Source organism: Monodon monoceros, unplaced genomic scaffold (genome assembly GCF_005190385.1).
Source record: "Monodon monoceros isolate NGI ecotype Baffin Bay Population unplaced genomic scaffold, NGI_Narwhal_1 Super_Scaffold_7, whole genome shotgun sequence".
Taxonomy (NCBI): domain Eukaryota; kingdom Metazoa; phylum Chordata; class Mammalia; order Artiodactyla; family Monodontidae; genus Monodon; species Monodon monoceros.
This window is the reverse complement of record NW_021703784.1, coordinates 87,625,388-87,649,419: the sequence shown is the minus strand read 5'-3', so window position 1 is coordinate 87,649,419 and position 24,032 is coordinate 87,625,388. Positions and strand designations below refer to the sequence as shown.

Genomic DNA, 24,032 nt, shown 5'->3' with positions numbered 1-24,032 from the left:
GCCCATTTGGGAAGCAACCTGGCCTCCAAATATGTATTCAATCAGAATTTTTCTGTTACTACATTTTGGTAGCATTTGTTTTCTGTGTGAAATTCCATTTGAAGAAAATTTCCTGTAGTTGAACGTGTGTGTGTGTTTGTGTGTACACTTAAATTTTTGCTGAAAGGAGTAAAAAGGATTCTTTCAATGTGGATGGTAAAACAACATTGTTTCTTTTCATATTTTCCTTGGGAATACATGCATAATGATCAGTATGTACCAAAATCAAGTATAAGAAGATTCTGAAATATGAACCCTCCAGTAAAGCCTGTGCTAATGGGATTAATATCTAGAATGTAAAAAATTATCCTAAAGATTTTATAGAAATGTATTCAAGGTGCATTCCTCCAGAAAGTGTGACATATCTATGAAATGAAATTAGCAGAAAGCTGAGCTTTGCACATAGAAACCAGGAATAGAGCAATCAGAACTGAGAACTGCTTCTGGCTGATCTCTAAACCAAGAAGCAAAAGAGACCTGATAATCAATTTCTTAAAAAGTGTCTCTGGCTTAAAATCCACCTTTTTCACCCATAAAAAAATGTAATCAGGATTCACTGGTATGCACAGCTGTCTCTTTCCTGTCTTTCGGAGAGTACCACAATCACTGTCTTCTAAAAAGGCTTTCTCAGGTATATTATCCAAATTAGCTTCTTCCCAGAATTTTATCTCATCTTATGTATTTCCTCTGGAGTTTTATCGCAATCTGTAACTATCTGGTTGGTAAATTGGTTGAATGGCTTGTTTATTTATCAACATTGTTAATTGCCTGCAGTATTTCCATAAAATACAAGCAACATGAGGGCAACTTTAGTAATTGTCTTGTTTGCCAGCCTCATCCACAGAATGGACCCAAAACAAACATGCAATATGTAATTGTTGACTAACTGAAGAAATGAGTATCTTTTAAGTCACACGCAATAATCTAATACATGAAGGAGATAAGCTGTATCTCGTCCAAAATAACAATATGGCCTTCTGTTTAGTTGCTTGAAAGGATACTTTCTTTGGCCTGTGTTTCTTAAACTGGGATGTGAGTTAGCAGCCCAGGAGGATGCATGTTACTAAGTGATAAACAATGATCATTTTTTGAGCAGCTATTATTTTTTCTCAAAGATTGGAGGGAAAATTAAGCTAATTATTTAAAACATAATTTTAAAATTATATGTGGATAGAACAGAATGCAAATTCACTTGAATCTTTAAGATACATTTAAAAAAATTTCTCACTAACTGGCCGGATCCCAGGAGGGTTACATATTCCCTTTCTTCTCACGAGCATAGCAGTGGGTAAAACGTTTTGAGAAGTATTTTTAGGGCATTTTGTTTTCTCTGATACATCAATTAGAGCTTCTTGTAAGAAATAAAACTTCATTCCCTTGGAAAAGCAACCAAGTTAAATTTTAAGACAACTTATTATAACGCATAGGAATTTCAAATGGCACAAGTTATACTGTTTCTGCTTTTCAAAATAGAAAAATCTAAAAGCCAACTGATGAATACAAACCAACATGTTATTCATGCATGCTGTCTTAAAGGGGCTACATTTCTCATTGTTACCCTGCACTTTAAATAGCCTTCGCTAGAAATGCAGGAATTGCCCTCAGAGTATTATCAATATAAAAGCATCATTGTGTTTACCGCTGCAGGAAATCTTTTTGTTCCTGTCAGCTTCTAGTTCTCATTTATGTAGGTGCTTGGCCAATTTGAAATGTTTTGCTCAGAGACGACTAGGGTAAGACTTTTTTTTTTTTTCTTTTTTCTTTCCGGTACGCGGGCCTCTCACTGGCGCCGGACGCGCAGGCTCAGCGGCCATGGCTCACGGGCCTAGCCGCTCCGCGGCACGTGGAATCCTCCCGGACCGGGGCACGAACCCGTGTCCCCTGCATCGGCAGGCGGACTCTCAACCACTGCGCCAACAGGGAAGTCCTAGGGTAAGACTTTGAATGCCTTTTTCTCAGGAGAAATCATCAAACACCACTGAAGGCAAATTTTTCTGAATAGAAAATCCTTATTAAGTCATTTTCACTCATATTTCAGTCCTGTTTGTGAAGCTTGGTAATCACAGAGGAGAGGAAGAGCAAAGACAGTTAAGAGTAAAAAAAATGAGAAGAATATATTCATCCTACATAAAGAAGGGAGATAGGGATATGAAGAAAGGGAAGCAGATGAGAAGCAATGAGAAAGGAAAATCAGGTGATTGAAGTAGATGCTTTGAATGAAGACAGGCAAATGAATGCCAAAGCCATTTTTTTAACTCATTTTTTTAAAAGATTGATTATTTTTGAGAGACATTTTTTTTAGCATTAACATTCTGATAAATGCACTTATCACCATGTGATGAAATCACACTTTTGAAATTCTTTTAAAAGCCCTTTGACATTTCAGACTTTCACAACAAGTACAATATAAATAGTTTCATAAAAGTTATTTTAAAGGAATAAGAAACTGGTGTTACATTCTGAATTAAGCACCTTGGCTGTAATTTGAAATTTGGCCAAGCAGAGAGCCTGCCTGCACTCTTAAAATGAATTCTCCCCATAGCTGAGAGTTGAAAAGGACTCTGCTTTACATACCTTATCAGGACTTTAATGCTATGTGGAGGCAGTATTGGTTGATTCAACCTCTGAGCCTATAGGAATATCCATGAATACCCTCTTCCCACCCCTAGCACTAAAACTCTACTTGCAAAAAGCATTCTCCATGTCATATGGAATTATAAGAATGGATTGGATCATTTCAGTTGGTCTTTAACAGACCAACTTGTCTGTTAAAGCTCTTAGAATAAGCATGAAATCAATGGTCTTTTCTCCCTGAATTATTTCCAGGCATGCATAGGTAGGAACAACCACTCTCCACAGTTATAGCATGTGGTGACCACTGCTATTACTGGAGTCCATATACTTCTTCATAGATTTTAACTTTACTTAAGATAAAAATTCTCAGGGTAGGATTTGATTGGTTTCTCTAGATCATAGGCTGACAACATCACTAGGGCAGTGCAGGAAGCTTCAGTGTTGGGCCCACCTAGGTTTTCCACAGAGGTACAGCTGGAATTCCCCAAAGGAAATCATAGAGCCCTTTCAAGCAGATGGAGAAATAGGTTCTGGGCCCCCCAAAATCAATGTAATAAGAAAATAATATGCTTCAGTTTGGAGAAAGAGTGGAATCTTAACCATGGAAATCCTCTGGTTTAGAACCAGAGAACCCAAGGTTCAAATTCAGACTGACACGTGGTTGCTATATGACCTGGGGCAAACAAACATGCATTCCTGTGTGAGTCTTCTTTCTTATTAAATTCATTTGAAAATAACTTACAACATTGATGTGAAGAACAAATGAGAAAATTTTGCTTCCATTCATTCTAGAAATATTCAATGAGAAACATTCATATTTTCAAGACTCATTTTCATATGCCAACGGACAGCTTTTATTTATCACTAAGTTTTGTAATAAAAGTTTTCCTTCACCATAAGGATTAAAGAAGGTTTTCTCTCTTATTTTAGTTACTATCACGCACAGATGGAATTAAGCGCACTCACAAATCACAGTAACTCTTCTTTGGTGTCACACTGTGACACAGCTCAGTGCCAAATTTTAGAATAAAATTCTCTGGGGTTTTTGAACTTTTTGAATATCGTTTTGTGATAAGAACTTATTTGTACCTAAATATTACATAAAATACAGGTTAATTTATATCTCAGTATTTGTCAATAAAAATGAGAGGTAACATGTATGGAGGGTTTATTATGTGCTAGGCAAGAATTACTTTAGGTATATTAACTAATTTAAACTTCTTGAGAACCCTATGATCTAGATACTTTTATTTCCCTTATTTTCAAATGAGAAAACTATGGTCAATTAACTTTCTCAAGGTTACATGTCTAATACATAGACACTTTATTTTTTCTATTTTACAAATGAGGAAAGAAGGCACCGAGAAGCCAGTTTAACTTTTACAAAGTCACAAGGCTAATATTAAGCAGAAATGGGATTTGAACCCAGGATGCAAGATGTTAAAAAAAAATCTATTGCTTGGCCATTAGGCTATCCTATCAATGTTAGAGGAGAAGCCACCACAGAGGCAGATTAAATAAATAAATAAATGTAAGAAACATATAATTTATGCTTATTACCAGGAATTTGGAAAACATAAACAAGCAGATAGAATTAAGAGTTATACGTAATTCCAGAGATGCCACTGTTAATACTTTGTTGTATTTACTCCCTATATTGTTGTTATGCTTTTGTTAAATATTTTTAAAAGGAATTAGTAGTAAATATATAAATGTGTATCTTGCTACATATATAGTTATAAATACATATAGTTATAAAATATATATGTATATATGTAAACATACATATATATATGTTTTACTATAGCAGATATTCTTTAAGGTAAGAATGGTATTGACTACGTAGGGTTCCATCATCATAATTATCTAGCCCTTCACTACTTCAGTGACCAGATGTGTTTTTTATATGGCTGGAGCTAAATGAATGCACTAAATAAGTTGAATATTTCTAATTTATTTTCAAAGGCAATCTTCTCTTTCTAGTTTCTAGTTTTGTGAAAATTGTAGCCAACCTCTCTCTATTTCTCTTACATCTATCTCTACCTAATTATTTAAGATCAATTTCAGAAGAACAATTGTTGGGTGAAATAGACCTCCTAATTTTGAATAGTTTTGTATAATGCAGCATTTGTATCATGCTCCCTTTAATCTTCTTTGCCATGAGTCCCTATTAAAGAGACCAACGCACAGACAGCCCCAGAATTTGAACTGATCAGAATCATTTCAAGGGTGAAACCAGGACATTACTTGGTATAGGCTGGGCTCAGAGGCAGAAGAGTCAATGTGATATAGTGTTTTCTCTTCTCTTGGTAACTCATGGAAAGGCCTGCTTAGGCCTGGAAAGAGTTGACTGTGTCATGGGCATGGGCTTCAGTAGAAGGATGCTGCTCTACCTCCCACTTTTCTCCCTTTTTCATAGGTTATGACTGAGAGAAGACTTGTGTGGTATGGGGACACAGAAACAATTTGAACTGAGTAGCTAGACAGTCTGATCTTTGGTTCTAGAGGTTTAGAGGATTGCTTATAGAAGCCCTCTGTATAACCTGATGGCTGCTGAACCAATAGGACATTGAGTTTGGATGAGGCTCCTCCTGTTTAGGGGAAGAAAAGCTGGAGGCAATGGGGGATGTTTTAGGCTCTCCTGCTGGAAGAGAGAGAACCATCTTTCCCAGCCACCTTCTGGCAATCCAGAAAGATTAATCCCAGTGTTAGCCCTGATGGCTGTCTTCAGAGTAGGTTTCTGGATCTAAAATGACATCTTCCTCCAAAGTTCTTCTACTATCTCCAGGAACCACCAAGTGATGTCTTAAGCTATTCAAGACTTCTTTTTTCTCCAGGCCCAAGCATTGCATTAAGAAGAAAGGAATTTATAGGAAACTCTAAATAAACAGGTAGGAGAGAGGGAAAGGAGCTTTGAACTGAGCTCCCAAAAGCCAAGACTATAAGAATTTCAGGGAACAGCACTGGCCTAAGAAACTAAGTTACAAATTCCAGTTCCTCCCTACGTTGAATATCCTTAAGAAATTAAAAAATCCTTCTGAGCCCCACATGCCAGTGCCTGATAAGTTTATGCCAGCGCTGCATAAAATTGTATGGCGGTTCCTTTTCCTTGGGCCCTCTCTCATTCTGGTTGATTTGTGTGTTGTTTAAGGACTATTGATTCTTCATTCTATTGTTTCTTCCAGGAGTTAATTTTGTGCTTCTCTTCCTCCTCACTTCAAGAGTGTCTATCACCACTTGGAATTCCAGTAAACCTTAGGCAAAACAACTCACATTGGCAAACTAGAAAGTGGACTTCTGCTGGTGAGACTTATGCATGGCAAGACCTACCCTAAGATCTTTATGGGTGGAGGATGATGGAATCCTCTGCCATTTATCTTCAGAGAAGGTTGGGTCATCTGGCCTTGCTTGTTTCTATGAGGCTACTTGCTTTCTGCCATTTTCCAGAAGATGCAACTGTGGATCAGAGAGCAACAGGAACCTTGGGAGGGTTTAGTGTGGAGAATGTTTCATAGATGTTCTGATCATTAAATTCTAGCCAAGCAGCATATCCTTGAAAAACCAGGAAGTTACGTCATTTATGGTCAATATCCTTAGAAGCTATCTAGGATAATGTGTATATATCTACATCTATATCTATATCTATATCATCTATATATGTATCTATATGTAATCTATTCTTGTTAGTATTTGATCTGAGTATTGTATTAACACACTAGTATTAACTTCAGTTCCAGCATCATCTGTTTTATCTTATATACAACTAGGTCTTTGTATAACGTCAGAATTGACTTGTAATATAAAGCTGAGTCCTATTTATATCTAAAGATTAGGCATTTAGTTCTAATTTTGAAGGTGAGAATCCTTTAAAAGGAAATTCTCAAGTTGTTAAAGGAGTGAAACCACTACGGCTTTTTCATTCTCTTTTGGAGTACTTTGGGAAAGTAGCCAAAATTCTTATTTTCCTAGTTTTCACTGTTCTACAAAATATAATAATTATCACTATGACAATACCTCATGTCTTTTACAAAAGATCCAAAATGACTTGACAATTAAATGCATTTTTATGTTTAATCTGAGCTACTAGTTTAGTTCAGACACTAGTTGAATATGAGATGCTAGTTGAATTTAGAATCTTACTTCCCCACTTAGTTTTTAAATTTAAGAACTAATATAATCCCTCATTAATTCAGGAGGATTTAGCATTTTGGCTTCATTGATCTAAACTTGGATTTGTTTTAGTAGATTAGAAACATGGTCATCTTATGAAGGTTATTGTATTCCATGTAAAAGTTTGAAATATAAAGGAGAGGCTAGCCTGGTGAAACACAACTAAAAGGAATATGGGGAAGGTGTTAATGAAAGAGACATCATTCACTTAGAAATTAGCATGTTAAGAATAATCAATACACAAATCGCTATAAATTGTGCAATCTAACATCTGTTTCCCTTGGCAAACTGTCTCCTATCCAATTGTTAAGTGTGCACTGCTCAAATGTGCTAGATAAATATTAATTATAAGATGTACTTGGTGCTAAGGATTAAGGAATGCTGCTCATGCTGCATGACTTATGCTCATTAAGTCATGGATAAGTTGAAAGGACAAGTCTTCTGAGAGGCTAGACAGCACCCCTCCCCCCAACCCCGGACCCCCAGGATCTTCTAGGCCAAGGGTGAACAAAGCTGACCTCATACACTTTTCACACACCTAGATCTCTATACTACACTGGGGATTCCATGGAATTGACATTTATCTAAAGATGACCAATACTTCTAAGTGCCAAATATTGGCATCAATCCAGGACTAATTTTAAAATTCTGAATCTGATTAGTGGGCAAAGGTTAGAAGCTAGGGGTTATAACTCAGCATGGCCAAGACATTCATTTGAAGGAAGAGATGAATGTGTTGTTAAAATAGACTCATAAAAAAGAGGAAGAAATGTAACCAAAAACTGCTGTTTCCCTTTTTAGTAGTTGTCTTTATTATCTTTTCCTGTCCTGTATCAGTAAAAAAAGCTTTATTTTCTCTACATCATTACTGTGCTTTTGAAAGACATAAAATTGACAAAGAGAAAAGAAAAATTCTCTTTATTCATGGAGAAAAGAGCTGTATAAGCAGCAGCATTTTCTGTTTTGTCTTGACAAGGCCCAGCCAATATTGCTTAAACCTGCCCAAGGAAAGCTCTATGGGCATTAAAGGAGGAATTAGACAGGAACCTTATTTCATTTCCTATTCACCATGAGGTCCTGCAACCCCAGGGTAGCAGGGGCTTTAGAGACCTTGGATGAATGATTCATGCCACATCAGTGACCTAATGTCCAGTGAGAGGTGGTACTTTTTGATTGCTATTTACCAAGGCGGTCTCCCACAATGAGACCTTGACTAGGGTGACTCCTCTCTCATCAAAAATCTCTCACTAAATCCCCTCTGACATGAAAAGTGCTGTGTCCTACCTTTGGTGAGTTTTCAAAACTGCAGATCTGGCACCTCCTAGTGAATAGCTATTCCCCTATTTGCAGTAAAGAAAAAAACAATCCAACTGTATTTTACCAAGTGTGAAGTTTAGATGTTTTTTTCTGGGCTTGGTGTATAAATCGTATTTTATGAATACAGTTTACATAGTCTTGCTGGGCTCTTCCTTGTCACTGAGTACCTGAACCTACCGTAATAGCACTCGAAATGTTTTGCTCTTAGCAGAAAATGATTTATTCAGTCATGTCACAGCCACCCCCATTTAAGTGAGGATGGTATTAAAGTGACTTACGCGAGAGTCTCAGTTTTGCATCACCAGTGTTCTTATTAGAGTTCTTCACAGGCGAATCAAAAATCTAAAAATATTTTGCTTTCTCCTGTTAAAGATTTTTCTCTCCAGATTCACACCTCTGTGATGATGGCAAAACTTCTTCTCCCCAATCAAAGGAATGGATTTGGCTACTACGGCTGCCATCTAAGCCGTGCAGTGTTCATCCAGAAGATGATACAAAGTCTGAAGAGTATTCTGAACGCTCAGAGAAAAGCCCAGCTTACTGATTCTCCTCCCTCCTTTCAAGCCACTGCTGTACACACCTTACTGGGTTATCAGCAGTCTCATATTTTAGTTGTTAGTGTTGCTCTTATTTTCTTTGCACCCAGGCAATCCATCTCTATTCTTAACTTGCCTTCTCGAAGGCTTATCTCAAGTAAATAGGACACAGCGGAACACTGTGTCAAGCAATTTTTCTAAAAGTCCTATATCAGTTCAAAGGCTTTCTCTGTTTTCACTAAGGTTTTAATTGATATACACATTTAGATATTCAAATTATTCATTTTCAGCAGTCCTTACTAAATAATGACTGCCCATTTAGCCACGTTCAAAATTAACATTCAAAAGGAAGAGTTTTCATTTATTTGACAAATACAGCACATCACCTATCACTGATACTATTTGTTTGTTAAGTATGACTGTAACTGCATATTTCCACTGGGTAAGCTGATAAAGCTGATAGCTGCTTGCTAACCGCAGAAACTCTGCAAATAAAATCTTTCTGGAACAACTGTTATGTGTAAAATTAGCTTTGTTTAAAATTCATATCCAAATACAATGTGAGTCTGTTTATTACATTATCTTGCTTTTCCATATCTAAAAATCGTAAAACACTGTAGAGCAGTCATTCTCTTTATCTTCATTTTATAGGCAATTGCTTAATTGGCATTAGCAAACTAAACAATCACCACTTGATAGAAATGGAAGCATTTACAGTGAGAATATCTGCAGTCCAACTCTTCACAACTGGAGTATTTTTTAACATAGCTATAGAGGAAAAAAAGCAAACATCTACAAGTGATGAAAATTTCCCTCCCTGAAATACTCCTAGTTTTCTAATTATTTTGTTATCTATAGCAATGTAAGTAAGAACCCCAGTTCTTAGTGGATCAAAACAACCACTTTATTTTCCTCATAAGTTTGAGGGTAAGGGATTTCAGAAAAACTCACCTAGATCATTTGTCTCTGATGTACGTAGTGTCAGCTGGAGTGATTAGGGATGGAGGTGCCACGTCAAAGGTGACTTCATCACGTGATGGGATATTTAGCCTCTTTGGCCTTTCTCTCTCTCTTTGAAGCATCTCATCATCCAGGGTATCTCTTTATGGCTTGAACATCTCTTCTCACAATGTGGAGGAAGATAAGGAGATTTGAAAGGAGACCAGATGTGTCCATAGTTATAAGAAAACATTCAAGAGAGTGTGGCATCACAGAAACTAACAGTTAGGGTTCTCAATTGAAGGTAAATAAATTTCCTCTGACTTGTTTGAGCCAAAAGGGATTTATCAAAAATATTATGTGGTTTACAGTATCTTTGGGACGATAACAGAATTGAGCATGGATGTGTAACAGGCCTAAAGAGATTAACCAGAGAAAATACTCAAACTCATCTTCACACTCTACAACTGGCATCTCACTCATATGGCATCTATGGCATTAGGGTGAGAAAACCAAGAACTCTGCTACACTTGCCCAGAAGAATCAGATGTATCTACTACTGTACTTGTCTCTGTACCTACTATTTCTGCCTTAACATCTGACCTTGAAATCCTAGAGGTCATCAGTAAAACGAAGAGCTATTTCATTTTATTGGCTGGAACAGAAGCTACTCTGTAGTTTGTCAAGAGGTAAATAGGATATAAGAATGTGGATAAAGTTTATGTATAAAATCTTGAAAGCTTTGAAACTGAGAGTGGAAAAATGAGATTGTAACTGGAAGCCACATTTACTAAATATTTTTTCATTTGTTTTTCTTTAGGATAATAGACATTAGCATACATCTATGTTCTGATTAAAGAAAATTTAAAAGGTTAGTGAGATTAATAAGGTATAGATTAAGATTCAAAATCCTTCAAATGGCAAGAGGTAATGGGATAAAGATTATATATTGAGCAACTGACCTTTTACTGAAAAAAATCTTCCTTGAAAATGAAATGATGGATAAAGGTGAAAATATGCACAGCTAGTTTTTTAGTTGGAGACAGAAAAATAGAGGTGTGCCTGTTATATATTTTAATTTCCTTAAATTATTAATTTTGTCATCAGCAGATATACTGACAGGAAGTTGAAAGTGGAGTAGTTTGGGAAGTCGGGAAGGAAATATGATGTTTCTTACGATAAATGATACTAAGATTACCAAGTTGTGTTTAGAGTCCATCTGACACATGGAATTATGATTTTAATGTGAATCCAGTCTGATAGGTTATATGATTTGGGTGTTAAAAAATATGATGGCTCATAGACTAACCTGGATAAAATGGCAAGTGAAGACAGGAGGTTGTTGATAGTAAGAAATTCATGATATGTATAAAGTGGAAGTCATTATATGTTCAAAAATATTTAAGCAGAAATACTTGAGTAAGGAGGAAGGATAGGGAAGTGTGGTGATAGAATAGAACGCATGCTTTTAGGATTTTGCCATTATTTAGAATTTGGTGGTGATAAATTCTGTGACCTTTGTGTGTCTGAAAGAGAATGTGTTGGGGAGAGGGAATGTCCATGACAACTGATGATAGGGAAGTAAGTACAATGAGACCAGAATATTGGCCAGATCATTCACAATGATGCTTATGGCTCCAGGAAGAATTACTAGAGTTGGTAGGGAAAGACAAACTGGGGACTAAAATTTTCATTGAATGAGTGGGGATACCTGTTGAAATCAAGGGGCAAGACCAAGAAGTCCATAGATGAAGAGGAGAAGAGCCTGGTGTCTCTGTTGTGGATATCAGGCAAGCAGGATTTTTTGTGAGAAGGTAGAAGGTTACCATTTTGAAATATAAATGGTGAACAAGGGATATAATTATCCTACCAGTTTGTGTAAAAGAAATAACATAGCACTTGAGGAGGTGGTCGAGAAGGCAGTGCTCCCTGGCTGCAGCCACATTTCTGCCAAAGTAAAGAGCTAATGGGAATATTATGAGGTATTGTTGAGATGCAGGAGAATGGGATGATCATGTTTAAGGGATCCAGAGGGCACACTGAAAAGATTTACAAGAAAGGGAATATATGGGTGAATTATTTAGTCACCTTAAGAGAACAGAATGAGAGTGAACGTTTAGAAGACAATTGAATAAAGAAGAAAAACTTACTTTTCCTGCAGTGATTAGAGTAAGCAGACCTGGGAGGCACTGTGAACTAAATCCTGATAGTCTTTTAGAAATATTTTCATCTGTCTGAATCCTCTAAGAAGCACACACTAGGACAGAATTAGATGTGAAAGAGAATTTTTTGAGGTAATGCCTGTTCATGATAAAGAGGAAAGCAGGCAATTATAGGTAAAGAGAATCTTCTCTTCGGACCTTGATGTGGACCTGACCTGTGAAATAAATGATGGAAAGAGAGAGGTTGTTGTTAAAAGAGCCACAGGCAGTAGCACAGCTCTGAGAAAATTTTGGGCATAATGATTGGGGGTCCCCAAGCAAGGATTGCCCAATAGAGTGGTTCTATGTTGAAGAGTTCTATACCCTGACATGCTCGGTAAATGGCTGGGAACATGGCCTCATTTTATGGAAGGTACCAAGGAATCTCAGCCTCCAGTTAAGTCCCTGCAGAAGCATCTCTTGATACCTCCATGACTGTCACAAGTAAACAAGTAAAGTTCTAGTGCCGTCAGACTAAATAACTCAATTTCAGGGCAATTTCTTTTGAAGATATTCACTAACATAGCACATTTTTTCCCCTAGAATGAATCATAAACTTTTAAAACTTTCTCTTAGATTCACATTTTAGTACAAAGGACAGGGGAAAAAAATGATTTAAAAACTAAATAATATAATTATGCAATATGATAAGTTCTATAAACTTTCCCTATGATGTCTTTGAAGAAAAAATGAAGATAAATGACTTTATTATAGTGTAAATTGATGATTTTGCAATTTTTTGAACAGTCTTGGCCCCAAAATATTGAATTACTGATCAATGTTAGCATGCAGGAAATGTTTTAGTAACATTGTAAGACCTGGTCCTTAACTGTGTCCCACATGACTTTTTTTTAAATCAATGATTTAAACATATGAAAAGACATCAGCAGGTGGTAGGACGATGACGGGGAACACTAACTGTTTGGGCTGTGAAGGATAAAAGACTCGGAATCCAAAAAAATCTCAAGTGTCTGGGATGGCAAATCAGAAGAAATTAAATACAAGAAGACTGAACTCACAGTTCTAACATTGTAAGTGCAAGGTAGTGAAAATCACCTTCTGCTCTGCTCTGAACAGAAAGCACTGGCAGGACTGCATGCAGAGTCAGATGTCACGTTCTTCAAAGATCACTGATATTGGAAGAAGTTTCAGGGGATATAAACAGGACAGGCAGGTGACTTAAAGCTATGCCGCATACTGAATGCCAGTCAATAGAGGCTGGCACCGCATTAAATGAATTACATTTATCTTAGTCTTACAGTTAAATCTTAAACTTGTGAGGATCTTTCACAAAGCCTTCTATCTGATTTCTAAGGGCACCAAACACCTTCCTGCATTATGGCCTCTAAACGCACTCCTCTCTGTCCCTGAACACTCCACTCCCTTTACCCCTAGCATCAGTATGACCAGTCACCTCAGTGCTCCTGAGAATGTGTAAAGGTGCCTGTAAGCAGTTAGATGGGTGTAGACACACACGCACACCCACACACACAGGTGTCAAAGCTTGCTTCCCCAGTGTCTAACAGGATACCTGCCATATATGACTCATCCAGTAAGTACTTACTTAATCACTGATATGAGGAAAATTTTTAAGAAATGAATGTGGTTAGCCTGAGAGAAGATTCTTGGGGGAGGAGGGTAGATAATGAGTAATCTTTTAAAATAATTGAAGGACTTTCTTTTAGAAGATCTATTAAGCTGTTTCAACAGAACTTCTATGAGATCTATTAAGATGTACTAAGTTGTTTTGGTAACATAGTAAGAGGTAGACCTGAAAGAAACAGTTTAAAGCTCCAGGGTTAGATTTTGCTCAATAATTGGGAAAGCTTTCTAAGCTGGATAATTATCTAAAGCATAGACTATTTGTTAAAATTCTGAATATTCTGTCATTAAGATGTGCAGAAATCTTGTTTATTTCTTAGGAACATTTTCTTTTCACACTATAACATCTCTGAGATTAGTATGTCTCTTTCATGTCATACTGTCTTAAAATTACTATTATAATTATTATTTTCCATGCATTCCTGATCATCAGAAATTGTTAGCATTAAACGTAAAGAATAGTTGTTACTGAATTAAAAGATAATCGTGTCCCCTCCCAGGAATCAAATAGCTGTGGGAAGAAGGGCGTTCATGGTGAATGTTTAGTAACGTTAGTAGGTTAGTGATGTTCTCTTGCCAATGCTGTGGATACACAGAGGATGATTTTGTGTGAAAAAAATAAGCATCTTTGACTTGTAAGTTCGTTGATTCAAAATGATAACATTCTAGTGTTAGTGCAAGTTCATGTGCCCCATGCACAGTGAGGCCAAACAAACTGAAACAGCAGGTTTGGAGCAGAGAAAGGTTTATTTCAGTGCCACGCAAGGTGACAGGTGGCTTATGCTCTAAAACCCCCTGAGCTCCCGGAGGGTTTTGGCAAAGCATTTGTAAAAGCCAGTTTAGGGAGGGGGGTCACAGGGTATGCAATCAGCTCATGCACAATTCTGATTGGCTGAAGGTGAAGTAACAGGGCAGAGTCACAGGGGTTAACCTTATCAGTCCTCAGCTCCAGGAGGCCTGTGGCTACGTATTCATGGTCATCAAGTTGTTAACATCATCCATTTGGTGGGGGGTTTTCACATTTCACAACTCAGGAAATGTGCATCAAATACTCTTATCTAGCTACTTCAGAGAGAAGCTAAAGCAGAGGATATGGGGGGAAGGCCTGTCCCAGGAAGGTCCCATAGGGTCCTGCTCAGCTTCACTAGGAGTGTAGAAATTTTAGAATTCATTAACCAAATGATGTGCTTTTGTTTTTCTTTTTTTTCTTTTTTTTTTGCGGTACGCAGGCCTCTCACTGCTGTGGCCTCTCCCGTTGCAGAGCACAGGCTCTGGAGGCGCAGGCTCTGGAGGCGCAGGCTCAGCGGCCATGACTCATGGGCCCAGCATGTGGGATCTTCCCGGACCGGGGCACGAACCCGTGTCCCCTGCATCGGCAGGCGGACTCTCAACCACTGCGCCACCAGGGAAGCCCTGTTTTTCTTTTGATGTTTGCACAGAAGTAATGTATGAAAAACATCCATGCCCAAGTAAGTTTAAAAGAAGGCTTCAATAAGCATATAACTTAAATGCTGAGAAAGCAGTCTGTAGTTAATTGGCAGTGTTCTTCCTCCTTTCAAAGGGTACATAAAGTAACATGTGACTGGCAATCAATTTTATCTTATAGTCTATGAAGTATGATTTAGATTCTAGATTATGCTACCTTTAAAAGAGGGTGTTGGAGAGCATACATTAGAAATGCATGGACAGTTGGAACCTAACATATTGCAATTGCATTTTAACTTTAAATTTGTACGCTTAATGTTATGGGCTGAATTGCAGCATACCAAAAGATGTGTTGAAGTCCCACCCTAGTGCCTGTTAATGTGACCTTATACAGAGGTAGAAAATTTGCAAATGTAATCAAGCTAAGATGAGGTTATACTGAACTAGAGTAGCTCCTATTCCAACATGACTAGTGCCTTCATATGAAAAGAAAAGAGAGACACAGGGAGAAGAACACCATGTGAAGACACAGAGATACAGAAGGAAGAGGGCCAGGAGAAGATGGAAACAGAGATTGGAGTTATGTTGCCAAAAACCAACAGACCGCTGGGGCTACCAGAAGCTGGAAGAAGCAATGAAACATTCCTCCCCTGGAGGTTTCTGAGAAAGCATGACCCTGACAAAGCCTTGATTTTGAACTGCTAGCCTCCAGAAGTGTGAAACAGTACATTTATATTGCTTTAAAATCTGCCCTGTTTCCTAGAGTTCCCATAATAAAGTGTGACATACTGGGTAGCTTAAAACAACAGAAATGTATTCTTTCAGAGTCCTGGAGGCTAGAAGTCCAAATCAAAGTGTTTGCAGGACCATAGTCTCTCAAAAGCTTTAGGGGAGAATCTATTCCATGTCTTTCTCTTAGTTTTGGTGTCGCTGCTGGCAATCCTTGGTTTTCCTTAGTTTGCAACAGTGTAATTCTAATTTCTGACTCCATCACCCAATTCTCCCCGTGTTTTCTTATCTTCTTATAAGGACACCCATCATATCGGATTAAGGGCCCACCCTCTACCAGTATGACCTCATCTTAGCTAATTACCTCTGCAGCCATCCTACCTCCAAATAAGATAATTTTTTGAGGTACTGGGGGTTAGGACTTCGATATATGCTTTTGGAGGACATAATTCAACTCATAACATTTAGAAAGTTCACAAAATAATGTTATTTTCCATATTTGTTAGCTAAAAACCTCAAGAACATATCTTTAGTTTTATGATATTTAATTTAGTTTTGGTTTTTGGTTTAGTTTTGATACTTTAGTTTTGGTTTCTTGTACATACCTTTTAATCCATGTTATTAGACAAAATGCAAATTTGTGGTTACAAGGTGTCTAAATCATTTATTTTAGGTCTTATATAAAGACTTATACATGTAAAGAATGGTATTTCATCAGGAAGTCTGACATGTTAATTTTATTATTATATATATTTCACTGTCTCTGTTAGGAGGAAATAATAGAGACCATGTCTAAGAATCTGAAATTTTAATATTTGTGTTAATTATTAATGAGACAAGACTATCATATCATCTTATCTATTCTTTTAAAAACTAAACTTTTAAAATAGATAATTCAAAAAATAAATAAAATAGATAATTCAAAAGACATATGAAAGCCACAAAAATGTTTAAATAATCATCCTTTAACCTAATAGCAATAAGCTGCCAACTTAAAATGTGGTTATCAGTATATTCTGGATTAAACCAACTGTCTTCAAAGATTAAGTTGTCCAGCTGGTGTCCACTTTCCATTTATGACAGTTTAAACACTTAGAACTCATGTTTATAATATGTCTTCCTTCCCTAATAAATTGTTAAGTGATTTAAGTTTTCAGTGTTGTTCGTAGTAAGTGCCATGCCTAATATAATGAAATGTGTGAATCTTTCCTACAATAATTTGGTAATTTAATTGAAAGTATGTGGTATGTGTGTGTGTGTGTGTATGTGTGTATGCAAGACCATTTTGATCACTGATTCTACCCGCAGTAGGAATCAAAAAGAGCACTTCATTCAAAACGAATTTAGAATATTATTTTCATGGTTGAGGCACCACAAATTTCCCTTCCAGTAGACCTATCACAATTCAGAATGTACTAGCATCTAATGGGAACACACCATCTGTTAACAAAAATAAAATAAAATGGCTTGTCTCACATCTATCAATTCATCTGTCAGGTTTGGGATGAAGAAAAACACGAGTGTAAAATTCTAAATATTCTTCCATGGTTAGTAACCAGTGTAATTCATAGCAACACTCTAAGAAGCGTCCTAGGTTTTAGGCTTGTTTCTTGTCTTCTTTAAGGTCAAAATCCCCTCCTACTACAGAAAAATAAGAGAGTTTCTTTCCATGAAAAATGAGACAAGAGCTGGTGTGGGAAAGGCACAACCCTTTTAAAAGAATGATTGAACTAAGATAAGGGAATCTTAAAAGATTTATCCACAGGGCTTCCCTGGTGGTGCAGTGGTTGAGAGTCCGCTTGCAGATGCAGGGGACATGGGTTCATGCCCTGGTCTGGGAAGATCCCACGTGCCGCAGAGCGGCTGGGCCCGTGAGCCATGGCCGCTGAGTGTGTGTGGTGGGGAAGGGGTTTTTGTGGTTTCTGGGAGGCCAAGTTTATCCTCCAGGTATAAACCATGCGACCAAGGCTAAGCCAATCAATGCATTCTAGTCTAAGCCATAGTGGTTGGTTCATGTTTGCCTGTGACATAAACTGATCCAAGCACTGTGAGTCTCAGGATCTTTTCTGGGAGTTTGGGGTTCAAATGTGCGTGGTCTTTGATCAATGTGTATGAAAATGAATGTGGTGTGTGAAACTGTGCAAATATTTTTGCTACATAGTGTGAGGAGGGGAAAATCTGAGGATGAAGTGGGCACAGGGAAGAGTAAAGTCAGAAAAGCCCAGCACACAAAAGAAGCCAGGGCCCTGATGCCATGATGCACCTCTGGATCAAATCATACCTGAAGGAAGCCATGTCTCTGGACTTGGTGACTATATGAAAAGGTCAATTTTCAATTTTTATTTATATGACTTTGAGTTAAGTTTTATGTCACTCTGAACCAAAAGCAAACTTATATAACCCATCACTTAAGTTGCAGAATTGCAGGGTGGAAGAGAATTTTAAGATCAGCATCATGACAGCCTGCTGTGTTGGAGGAATTTGCTAGTATTATAGTTTGAGTTATTAAAATTTGGAAGCGTTTCCATTTAAAATAAGGACAAATATAGGGTTTTTGTATAATGACATCACTATCATTTAGCTGGGAGTAAGAGGAGTATTTTAATAACCACCTTGGCTAGAATAACACATAACTCATGCATTTTTTCCATTGTCTCAGCTCTTAGGTCCATGTGTGTTTACTGTGACTGTGAATATCATTCATCATGTTTTGCAGAGAGAAAGAGAGCAGCTGAAGATGAGCGATCTAGAAGTTTATTTCTAGAGAATGTTTCTAAGGGGATGAGACAATGAGCTAAAAACAGTAGCACTGAACCAGCCACCTAAAGACCTGCAAACCTTGAGATTCCTGATTCGATGACACCTGCATATGCAAATTAAATCCTAGAAACTGGCATCCTCTTTTTGTTTCCTTGTTTGTTTTTATGCTTTTATATCAAAGCATTTAATTTATTTTCATTCCTCTTTTGTCTTTCTACACTGTCAATATGTGTGATTTTTTTTAAATTTTGAAGATAGTCATTGTTGCTCTGAAAGATTCACTTCTCTTTTCCTGGCCTGTCAAAAGAATTCAGTGTCTTCACCTGTAACCATAAAATAAGGTTCAATTCATTTTAATATGACAGTTCCAACATTTGGGCAAATTACTTAAGCTTATTGTGACTCAGCTTCCTCAAGGTAAGTGGGAATCATAATACTTTTCTTTGAGGTTTTTAATGAGTTTTGAATAAGATCATGCAAGTAAAGTGCTTAGCACAGAGCCTGGCATATTTTAAGCACTAAATGATTGCTTCCATTTGTATGAAATGAATCTGACATATAACTTAGATGGCCTGTGGTATATCCTCAAATTTTCAAAGTTACATTGAGACTGGAGAAGAAAAAAACATGTAATATTTATATATTACAGACTCCAAAACATTTTGCTACATATCTTTCTTATTCTGAAGAGAAATGAATTTAGTATCATTATTTCCAATTTTCAGATGAGGGAACTGAGGCTCAGAGAAGTGAAGTGATTGCACACAAACAGAAAACGGAAAATTTACAATCCAAATCCAGGGGTTCTGACCCTTGACCCATATTCTTCCTGTTATGACCTTACTTCATTCAGCCATCATGACTCTTAGCTGAAAGAGCTCAGAAAACCTCTACCCAAGATCACATGTGTACAGATAAAGAGAGGAAGCTTGAATAGAGTGGAAATTAATAGAAAACCTGTCTAATAAATCGTCAAAGGTCAATAGAATATGTATAAGCAGGTCCAATGAATTTAATGCACTTTCATCATGTCTTAAAAATAAGGAGCTTTGAAAAACTGGGGCAGTTTTAGCCTATTCATAGACCTGGATTAAAGCATATCTAGAGAATAACTATACATATAATTATAATTATACAATTATAATTATAAAACATATTTATAATTGTAATGATCATATTTTGCATTAGAATAATACTTTAATTCTTTATGGTCATTTTATATATGTTTTCTCATTTTTTACTTGTAGCATCACTCTATGATATGCTCAGGAAAAATCTTTAAATATAAAAAGGTAAACATTGTAGATTAAGCAATATGAACAATCTCATTTAACATTTCTTATAAATGATCTGGATAAAACTATTTTACTTAGAAATTTCCAGACTTACATTAGAATGGAGTTTGGTGTGAGGAAGCGTCAAGTAACTAAGAATAAGCCTTGGAGCTGTATTTGGAGTAGATTTGGTTTGTAGGAATGTGTACTTTCTAGTGAGAACAAGCACAGTGTACAGCAAAACATTTGAAAAAGATAGTCCAAACACTATCACAATGATAAACTTTTCTCTTTTACTTTACAAGGTCAAGGCAAAAGTCTAGAAGTCACTGGAAGCAGGCTAATATAGTACTTCAAAAATATAATCAATTCAATACTTGGTATCACTGTTAAAGGAAGTAGAGATGATTTGTGTGAGAAGCTTTTTTTCATTTTGGGGAAGCAATAGTGCATGAGACTTGGAGTATTTTTTGCAATTGTGAATGCCAAGCTTTAAGAGAACGTTGATGGTATTATTACTCACCTGCTCATTTGCTTATTCACTTATTTACTCATTTAGTGACATAGTATAGTGTAGACATCTAATCTGACCAGCTGGTCAGCAGTAGCTTGTCTTTGCCAGTCGGCACCCTGCACAGGTTTCCACGCAACCGGACTTGACGATGGAGAAATCAATATAAGCAGTTGCTAGGGAGCTAGGGCTCCAGCTAGAAAGAGGAGAAAGTTTACAGATCTGGAGCAGGTGGTGAATAAACTGAGGGTAGAGCCAATCTAGTCATTGAGTGTTACGTATATCATGCTAAAGAGTTTAAGATTTTTCTGAAGTGATATAGGGAGTAATTGAGATACTCATGCTTTAAAACTGTTGTCAATAGAGACTTGTATTGCCACAGCCAAGTTAAGACTGAGTGAGTTGCTCCACTGGTCTGACTTAATGCTAATATATTTTGTAGTGCCCTTGTGAATCAGTAACATAACCTATAGGATATAATACATAATGGAAAGATTTTTGATATTTCTAATACCATTTATTAAACCTAATTTAGGAGCTGTAAACTGCTATTAAAATTTATTGGACAATTCATGCAATAAATGTCTCTTTCCATTCTTAAATTTCCATTTGTTCTGTTACAAACAGAACAGAGTGCCCAATAAATGTTTCCCTTTCTTTTGAATTGACAAAACTGAAACAAGACCTGATAATTCAGAACACAAAAAAGCGTTGCTAACTACCTACATAGTAATATGTGGTTCCAAGAGGGCTTCCCTGGTGAAGCAGTGGTTGAGAGTCCGCCTGCCGATGCAGGGGACACGGGTTCGTGCCCCGGTCCGGGAATATCCCACATGCCGCGGAGCGGCTGGGCCCGTGAGCCATGGCCGCTGGGCCTGTGCGTCCGGAGCCTGTGCTCCACAAGTGGAGAGGCCACAGCAGTGAGAGGCCCGTACCGCAAAAAAAAAAAAAAAAAAAAGATGTGGTTCCAAGAAACTTTATAAATAAACACAAGGAAATATCAATTTAGAACTTCTGTTTAGCTGAGTGAGACTCTAACTTTTATACGTCTGGGCTGTCACAAGAAATAGAGCAAACTAGACCTGAGAGCTGCATGTTTCCATGAATTCTAGTGGGAGAAGTAATACATTGCCTTTAAGTCGGAAGGGCTTTCAACCATAGTGAATAAGTGTGGTTCTCCACTATAAAATGGCTTAAACTTTCTTTGCTGACAATTTTATTTTTGATAATTGTATTTTGTTATGTATTTTATTATCCTAAAATTACTTGTGTAACAAAAGAAAATTATTTCCCTTTAGTTCCTTCTTTCCTCTTACATTTTTAAAATTTAATGGGGTTTGAAGAACCCTCTCACTGATGGTTAATAATGACGAGCAAATGTTTGCACCTGTCTTTGAATTGATACATACAAAATGTGAATGATACTGCTGAAAATAACAGTCATTAGAATAAGTGCATAATTCTTAACTTTAAAGACATTCCTTTAACCACGTGGAAAAACAACTCAAACATCAGTACTAATAAATACTTTCTTAAAATAAAAATCATCCATTTCCTTGAAGAAATCTTTAAAATCCAAGGAATAACTTCTGTTAAAGATATGTAGGGAGGCACTTGGACCTGCCCAGAGATTTTGGTGACCACTTTTGAGAAGTTATGATGAAAATTACTCTGGAAGTGTAGGTTTGTTTAAAAGATAGCATATTACTTTTACATAAAGTAACTTTAATATGATATCTTGCTTGATTTTCCCTGCACACTCTATTGTAGATTTTTTTTTTTTTAGACTACTGCCTTGGACTTAGGCCACTCATCCTACTCTACCCTTCCGTATCCTATTTTATCTTCCTTCACTCTGGCCTGATCTTATAATAACCTTGTTCTCTGAACATTCCCTAACTGTGGTATGCTTGCCTCCCTCTAACTTTAAGCATATAGATTTGCTATCCCACTGAACTACTTCTAGAACATTAGTTTGGACCCATTCTGCTTTTATTCTTAAGCATGGGGTTGAATTGATAGCTAGATAAATTGAACAAATGAGCCACAATGACTACCTACTAATTATTTCCTTCAAATGCTGGGTCTTATCTACTTGTTCCTTCAATCTAAACCCAAGGTTATCCACTCCCTTGAAAGTGGCAGAAATAAAATAATAGTAATTACTTCATGTCATATTAAGAAAAGCAGATACATCATTATTAAAATTAACTTTTGACTCTGATCCTTTAACACACTGAATCAACTTCCATTTATGTTATTATACTCCTCATAATTATAAAAATAATTTTCTTTCCTGTTCTCTACCTCTTTGCTAGTTGTCTTTCAGAAAGGAAAATTTAATACCAGGGCTTTTGAAATTTACCATGGTAGTTTAGGACTTTGTAATGAACACAGAGGCCATAAGGTATGGCCCCTCCCTTCAGGCAGTGCAGCCTACTAGCAGAGCTGTAGGATGATGACCTTGTTAAAAACTAAAGGCAAGTGACTATCAGTCAGGTTTTCCCATGAGCATGTGAGCCATGTCATCTTTGGGTCAAGAACAGGAACTAGCTGAGTCAGATTTAAAATATGTTAAATAGCTCATTTTCATAGAACTTTCAGTAAGTTTAATATATTTAAGTGACTTAAATTCCCTTTAGGTAGAACCAACAATGTCAGCCGCCAAGAATCTCAAGATTTACGACAACAAAACAAGATTTCGTATTTAAAGTATACAACATGATGATTTGACATAAATATATATAGTGAAATGATAGCTACAGTCAAACTAATTAATATATCTAGTCACATAGTTTTCTGTGTGATGAGAGCACCTGAAATCTACTCTCTCACCTTTTTTCTCCCTCTTTCTTAGAGCAGTGAGTGCTCCATGCAAATACTGTCATTGATTATGCTGTCTGGTACTGTCTACCCTGATTCTGCTGGAGAATAAGTTGTGTTTCTTAATAATCATGTTGTATATTGCCTTTAAATCGATTGTGCTACTACATCCCTAAATTTGACTGTAATGTAGGAGTATCAACTCATTCAACAACTTTGCAATTATATTTGACATTATCTACTAAAACTAAACATATACCAACCAATGACCCAGAAATTCTATTCCTATGCAAATTCCAAAGACAAATGACTATACGTGCCCACCAAGAAACCATGACTAGAATGTGCATAGCAGCTTTACTCACAATATCCCCAAACTGGAAGTAACCCAAATGTCCATCATCAGGAGAATGGATAAACAAATTGTGATATATTCATACAAAGGAATACTGCATAGTAATAAAATGAATTAACTAGAGATAAACAAACTGATAAAAAAAAAATTTCTTCTTTAGCTGACATCTACCAGTTGAGTCCTGTGTAATGTGCTAAGTGCTTTACATGACTTCTCTCCTTTAATTTAACTCCAAAACTTTATGAGGCAATTTTTCCTATCTGCATTTACAGCGTAGAAATTTGATACTTGAAGTTAAATAACTGTTCCTAGATGTCTTAGATAAAAATTGATAAAGCCAGAATTTAAACTCATGTGTTCCTGACATCAAAACATCTACTCTTAGCTGCAGTGTTAGACTGCCTATCAAAACACTCTTCACCTCCAGGAGTCACTATCCATAACCTCACACAGATCAAGAAGCTCATTTCATAACGTATATTTTTAGAGTAAATTCCTTGTAAATTACTTTGTCTCTGTAGTAAAGGAAGTAGAGCCTAGAACTGCTTAGAATCTAAGGTGAATTTGTAGGGTGAGTACGGAAATGGCTGGAGAATGAATGAGCCACCCTTGTTATCCTGCAGAGTCTGAACAGTCTAGAGTATAAACATAGTGTTATATAATTTTAAAGGATATCACTTCGTATAACTTATCTGCAAACTAAATGTTCTAGTACTTCTGTGGTTTGCAGGTGTACATTCACAGATGTAGCTTTGACGCTTTGCCAGTCGTTGCATG

The 24,032-nt window shown here is 36.7% G+C and overlaps 1 pseudogene; it reads left to right on the top strand.

The window, feature by feature from the left end:
• LOC114887595 overlaps positions 1–24,032 on the top strand; it is a 167,596-nt pseudogene that overhangs the window by 3,532 nt on the left and 140,032 nt on the right.